The following is a 7,895-nucleotide window of genomic DNA, read 5'->3' on the forward strand; positions in this document are numbered from 1 at the left end:
GTGTAACAGTACTCTTCTTGCGTTGTGTAAAATCAATCATCGACACGAACTCCAACTTGTAGCACCAGTCATGGAGATTTACTCTGATAGGAACAGCACAAAATTGCAGGTCATGCAATGCACGGCTCACCATCCAACTCTGCACTCTCGCACGATGGTTTGATGCTTGTTCACTGGGCAATGTAGTTACCAAAATAATACAATTACAATATAATATCTTTAACAATGTACCTGATAGGAACAGCACAAAATTGCACGTCATGCAATGCACGGCTCACCATCCAACTCTACGAACCCCCCCCCCACCAGACACAGTAAGTTGCTAGCTAGTATTAGCGGGAATTCTCTACAACAAAATGCACAACAAATATTCACCAAAAAACGCTGGATCTTATGTGTGATGTTCGAATAACATTTACAAACAAATTTATATAAATTGTACATTTAAATCACTTTTGACGTAGTGCTTTGCAACCAACAACTTACCGCTAGTTTGGTGCTTGTTCACTGGGATGATTCTAACTGAAACATCCTCCCTTGCAAGCAAGCTACGCAAACCAGGCAATAAGATGCCATGTTGAGTAGGTGAAGGCAAGACAACTAAAACCAAAAACCCATTGGCTAAACAATAAAGTGACAAGGGGAATCACCAATATAACCCTGTTACACTCCCCCCTACTGAATTTCACTTGAAAACAAAATTAATAAAAATACAAAACGGCACTGTGCAAACATACCAGATACAGAGACACTCAAGATATCTACAGAATAATCCGGGAAGAAAATTGATATATTTTTATACTACCTAATAGAGAAAACTAAAATGTAAAGCTGTGTATATCAGGAAACAGACACTGCTTTAAAACAGTCACTAAATATTCCAGTCATTAGACTATTCTCCTTGAGAATCAGAGTGAAAAGCGGTTGATCAATCCCCTTAGCCCTCATAGGTAAACATGCCTGTTTACATGCAAAGTACACTCAGTGATTTTAAAACATCCAAGTACTAAAATGAACAACCATAAGACTTTATCATATCCGTCGCATTACCATCCTGCAACCTCTAATCATGGTCACAATGATGTAAAAGCAAAACAAATAAAAGATGTCAATACCATTGACCCTCTATTCACTTATTTAACCTTCAAGAGCTAACTTTCTGCTGATTCATCATCTCAATCAGTATTGACACTGGTTTAAATAGTCTTCCTGCCCTTGACCTCATACGACCCCGACTACCTTCAACTGCATAAGGGGTAACAGTGTTGTGTACTGTTGCAATAGTGGGTCTGTCAACACAGTCCGTGGGTAACTGATCAGGTAAGGAATGGTCCGAGTTTGGTAGGTCAGTACGGATATCGTAAGCAGACTGGTCAATTAGCTCACTCACTACACTGTTAATAAGGTCTCGGTCAGATTCTTGAAGACTCTCTGATCGAGGCAGACCTTCCAGCTGCAGTATATCTTCCACAGAATCCAAAGGTAGAATATCCTGAGCATCCAAGGATCGCACATCACCCTCCAGGCTTGTGTCACCTGTTCCTTCAGAAGACAACTCTGACACCCACACTCTGGTTCTGTACTCAGCACCATCATCCACTGCAGTGTCCATGGCAGCTGAGACCACAAGGCTGTCATTCATGTCCTCAGACTGGCATTATCAGTTGACTGGCATTATCAGGTTGTGATGTACTGTCTTCTCCTGTCCTGTGGAGCTGTTCTGAATCTTAAAAGTGTGACTGTCAGCATTCAATCCAGTGACAGGGTAGACAGTATCCTCCCAACGAACAGCGAGCTTCCGCATTCTTCACTCCCCCTTGTTAGCCAGCAACACTCGATCCCCAATCTCCACTGGTGCTCCTCTGACTCGTCTGTCATAAAGGTCAGCATGCCTCTTCAACTGCTTCGCTGCAGATGCCTGTGCTGCATTCATGGCTTCTTTCAGATCTCTCCTCAAAGACTGAACAAACTGGTCATAGTCGACAACTTCTGGGTTCTCGATGACAGAGCCAAAGACTATGTCAACAGGCAGTCTTGGCTTCCTCCCAAACATTAGCAGGAAAGGGGAAAAGCCTGTGGTCTCGTAGATTGTACAATTGTACGCAAACGTGAGGGACTTCAGCGCCTGAGGCCATCTGTGCTTTGCTCTCGTCGGCAGGGTCCGGATAATGTTTCCCAATTCATCCTTTTGCAGGACCCGGAGGGTACGGCGTGGTGTGAGACTTCTGAACACCTGCAACACTCAACAGTTTGGCTATTAAAGGGCTCTCAAAGTTGGCTCTCTGTTCTGAGTGTAGACAGCGATGCATCACGTAGACTGACTTAACAGACTCGTTCGGGCACAAGAAGAAATTAGCCAATTTGGTAAAGTGGTCAGTAACAACGAGCTGTTGTTATTATGCTCTCAAGAGGAGCTCTTGCTTCCGGATCAGGAGTCTTGCTCACCACGCATCTCCTGCAGCACTTCACATAGGCTTTTACCTCCCTCTCCAGGCCATGCCAGAAGAACCTCTGTCTAGTCAGGTAGACTGTTCTCTGTTGGCCCTGGTGGCCAGCTTCATCATGGACACCCTTCAACACCATTTCTTTCATGGAGGCTGGAACCACATACAGATACATTTTCCTCTTTGTAACTACATTCTTCAAAACACGATACAGTGTAACCATATTCATGGTCAACTTGTCCCAACTTCTGAGAAGACACAAAACCTCAACACTCTCATGGGCACGCTCTCTCCGGGATGGTCTTCTCCCCCTCTCCACAAAGAAGATCACTAATGCTGATCACGTTGTCATCACGCTGCTTACTTATCAGTAGATCGTGTGGCAGAACATCGACATCGGTCTGCTCTGATGGCATATCAGCCTGTGGAAGCTGTGGCAACAGCAGTGCATGTGAGCCCACTTCACCCACCCAGGACCTGTGTGAATGAAGAACAGCTGCAACTTCATGTCTTGATAAAGCACCAGATGGACCGGTCAACAGTAGCCTGACAGCTAATGACCACTTCGTTGTAGTCAGAGGCTTTGTCAAAGGGGTGGCTGGACCAGCGAAACACATCTTGCACTGTCTGTGCGCACAGCGTTAGCTTCAGCTAGTAAGGTCTCGTACGCCTTGTCAGGCGATGGAGTGCACTGGGTCGTACGAAGGGCTCTCTGCTCAAAGCATCTGCAACAACATTTATATTTCCAGGGATGTACTTGATGTCAAACTCGTACGGTGCCAGCTTGGCGACCCATCTCTGTTCACAAGCATCAAACTTAGCTTTGGTCAGAATGTATGTCAAGGGATTATTATCCGCCCATACCGTGAACTGCTGTCCCCGTAGCCAGTGGTGGAACTTGTCACAGATAGCCCATTTCATGGCAAAGAACTTGAGCCTGGGCGCAGGATACCTCGACTGTGCATAACTGAGAGACTTGCTCGTGAAGGCTATAGGTCTCGCTGTAGCTCCCTGTTCCTGCACCCGGGGCAGCACAGCACCTAAGCCGTTGCTGGACGCATCCACCGAGTGTAGAAAGGGTTTGTCGAAGTTGGGGTGAGCCAACAGAACCTGATCCAGTAAGGCTTGCTTTAGCTGGAATAAGGCCTGAGTGCATTCTGTTGTCCCATCGGCAGCCGTCAACTTCCTGACAGGTGAGCGTCGCTGCTTTTTCCAACGTGGAGCCTTTGTGTCCAGTAGTCAATCCAAAGAGAGGCTTTGCGATGGTCGAGCAACCTTCAATGAACTGTTGATAATACACCACCATCCCAAGGAATGACCTCAATTTCTTCAAAGATGTAATGTCAGTGCCATCTTCCATCAGATCAGCTTCTGTTACTCCTGTAATGGCCCTCACCTTCTCAGGGTCTGTAGCTACACCATCCGCACTAGTCATATGCCCCAGAAACTTCACAGACCTCTGCAGAAAGTTGCACTTTTTTGGCACCAACTTCAGGTTGTGAGCCTTGAGACTCTCAAAAACCATTTCCAGGCGCTGTATAGCCAGATCTTCAGTGGACGCATAGACCAAGACATTGTCAAGGTAACACAGCAGGCTAAGAAAGTTCTGATCCCCAAAGACGTTTAGCATCATCCTCATAAAGGTTGCAGGACTATTAAAAGCTGTGAATCTCCGGTCATCCTCATGCACTTCCACATTGTAGTAGCCAGAGGTAAGGTCCATTGTCGAGAAAAAGGCATTTCCACCTAAAGCAGCCAGTGCTTCAGCCTGGTGAGGGAGTGGGTGGGCGTCTTTGATGGTGCGAGCATTAAGCAACTGAAAATCAGTACAGAGTCTCAGGTCTCCAGACTTCTTCCATACAAGGACAAGGGAAGAGGTGAATGCACTACTAGATTTCCTTATGATTTCACATTCTTCCATCTCATTCAATGCTTGTTTGAGCTTCTCATAATGAGTTGGTGAAAGGCGTCAGTAGGGCATCCGAAAGGGTTTCTCATCACTCAGTTGAATGCGGTGAAGACATCCGAAAGCTTTTCCACAATCCAGAAAAAATGGACTGGTACTCAGCTATGAGCTGGATGAGTTTCTTCTTACCAGCAGGAGACACTTGACAGGAATCAACATCAATATCAGTCAAACCTAAGTCACATAAGACCTCAGGACTGCTTGAACTGTCAGGTCCGTCAGTATCGTGAAGTTGGCTGGAACCGTCATCAGTCAGTGTCAAGTCATCTTAGCAGTCAGTGAATATATCAGCCGTTCTCTGCACTTGCTGCTGATGAACCATCATTCACACACGAACAGTCAAAGTCCTCTAGAGCCATGCAAGGAAAGACATCGGCTAGAGTGGCGTTTCATCTCAATGTCACTGTCTTCTGAGAAGGGTTTATCACTCTAACAGGGAGCCACCCATCCCCCCGCAATAGAGCTACTGTCCTCCCTACCAGTATTAACCTTGGTGTTGACCTTGAACTGCTGGGCTCAATGTCAACAGCACTGCCAGCTGATTCTGAGTGTTTCGTAGTCTGCCCCAGACTAAGTGCTCCTGCATAGGCTCTAGAGTCACAGCCCCTTTTAGTCTCACAGTTCCAACTGTGTCAGGTACTTCACTGTCTCTCCATCTCTCCACATTAGCCATCATGTTGATTAGCTTGCTCTCCTCACCCCCGTCACACACAGGAGTGTAAAACCCTCTTTCAGAGATCTCCATTAATCTTCAAGTGGCGAATCAAGTGCTTTAGGAGATTGCTGCCCAAGATGAGGTCATCACTCTGGCCTTCAACCACCAGAGTAGGCACGGCAACTCTACATCCGTACACCTCCATCTCCAGCTCACATACTCCCAAAGGCCTCGTCTTCAACCCACCACAACCAACCAAGACTACCTCTGTAGGACTCAATGATGGACTTTTCAACACTCCTGCATGCAACAGTTCAGGTAAGACCCTAGAACTCAAGGTACAAGCCATGGACCCACTGTCAAGCATAGCTCTCATTTCCACTTCTCCTCCTATTAACACCTTGGCATAGAATAAATCACCATATGGGGAAAGTTTCTGTGTGTTCTGCATTATGATACTCTTCTCAGTCTCCATTTCGTCACAAACACTTTTATATACAGACTCCAAATCAACAGCTCTCACCGATGGGGACTCTACAAAAGGCCCAACACTCTCCCCTTCTACATGCAGGTCTACTAGTTTTCCGGGAGCTGAGCAGTGATTACTGTAGGGACTCCACCAGCTGTGCTCAGAGCTGTGACCTTGGGGCACTGAGAGCGTGCGTGGCCAGCTACATGACAAAGAAAGCAGAGGTGATTGGCCCTGCAGTGAAAGTAAGTATCATGTCCAGCATCCCTGCACACGTTACATGGCCCATTAGACTTAAATCTGCTCCTATTCCCTTTTTAGAACTTACGGTCAGACTGTTGTGGCCTCTGCTCCAGCACACGCTCCAGCATTGCAAGGATAGTCTGGGCTGGCTAAGGCAACGCATTAGGTATGTCCATGTAGGGCCTCACAGCAGGCATGATGATCGGCAAGACAGCACCAACTTCCTGCTTCATTGTTGCGATGGCTGGGGTCACCAACCTCTCATGAACATCTGCAGTGGTCCACTGCTGTAATGGCTTGCACTTAAAGATAAGCGACAGTTCAGCGTTAGGGCAATGTCTGATGAACATGACTGTGAGCTCACAGTCTCTTTAGACAATCTTCAGCAACCTCCATAGCCCTGTTCAGTCTAAGCCAATATTCAAACGGTTGTTCATCAGTCAGAGATAATGTGGCATAAAAGTCAGCGAGGGGCATGCTTGAAAAAGCAGTGTCCCTAAAATGTTGTTTCAGTATGTCAAAGATGGGACTCGGGCCTTTCGATAAATCAACGGAGGGAAAGCTAAGTATGCCCACTTTAACAACATCGCGGGCCATTCCCATAAGCCTACACATAACCTCAACTGCTTGGTCCATCACACGCATGTAAACCATGACCATATCCTCCCACTCATGCACTGTGCACGTTTCAGAGCCATCCCCCCAAAAGTACACCGGTTCCCTGATATCAGACGTCAATACCAGGTTCAGGCCTGACACATCCATACCCCTAGAGCTGCATGCATTCCCCATAACATTGTCCCCAACATGTCCAACAATTGCCTTTGACTCCAAACAGGAGGCAATGTTCTCCCCAATGGAATGACCAATCTGCTGTACTATGTCTGCTATGATATCCATGGAGACCTCCCCACTCCCTGTATTTGGCAAAACTCTTTCATACACATCCTTGTGCGTTTCCATGGGTAAACTATCATCAAAACTCCCAAAACCCTCCAGTTTGTAGGGAAAGAAAAAAATGGATTTTTGGCTGAACCCATACCAACAGATGATGACAGATTAAATGTCAGGAAACCCATACCTCTCCCAACACCTTCCATCTTAACAATGGGAAATCAGCACACTAATTTTAAAATGTAAAAAGCAAAAAATAATATATTTTTTTAACCTCACGTCATAATCTAACCTATATCTAGTACACTGGTAAAACTCACCCTATATCAGATATACGTTAGAATTACAAATAAACAAGTAACACAATATATCGTTTATCTGTGAAGAGTCTCAACCAGAGAAATCATAAATGTCGATAATAAAATGGTGCAACAGCGCCCTCTTATGGCGAAATGCGATATCGCCATAAACTGCACCACCAACGTCTTATCTGATTCTTCAACGGCAACCACGGCGAAGTTCTGAGATGGAAATCCAGCGAAGGATGATCCGATCCAGAAGAACGGTCACGGCACCACTGTAACAGTACTCTTCTTGCGTTGTGTACAATCAATCATCGACACGAACTCCAACGTGTAGCACCAGTCATTGAGCTTTATTCTGATAGGAAACGGGAATTCGGGAATTCTCTACAACAAAATGCACAACAAATATTCACCAAAAAACGCTGGATCTTAAGTGTGATGTTCGAATAACATTTACAAACAAATTGATATAAATTGTACATTTAAATCCTCACTTGGGAGTATAAAAATCACTTGTGACGTACAGTGCTTTGCAACCAACAACTTGGCTGATTTGGTGCTTGTTCACTGGGACGATCCTACCTGAAACATCATCCCTCGTAAACAGGCTACGCAAAACCAACCAATAAGATGCCATGTTGAGTAGGTGAAGGCAAGACAAAACTAAAACCAAAAACCCATTGGTTTAACAATAAAGTGGCAAGGGGAATCACCAATATAACCCTGTTACACTTGCCCAGCTATATGTATAGACAATACAATTAGGTAAACTAGATATCTATTCATGATAGTACACAGACCACTAGATACACAATGTTGCATTTTTAAAAGGGAGAAATTATAGATCAGCTAACTGCATGACCATAGAAAGACTGGGTAAAGTTAGGGAAGGAGATTGACACTACAGCTTCGACGAACA

This window comes from Oncorhynchus keta, chromosome 7 (assembly GCF_023373465.1).
Source record: "Oncorhynchus keta strain PuntledgeMale-10-30-2019 chromosome 7, Oket_V2, whole genome shotgun sequence".
Classification (NCBI taxonomy): domain Eukaryota; kingdom Metazoa; phylum Chordata; class Actinopteri; order Salmoniformes; family Salmonidae; genus Oncorhynchus; species Oncorhynchus keta.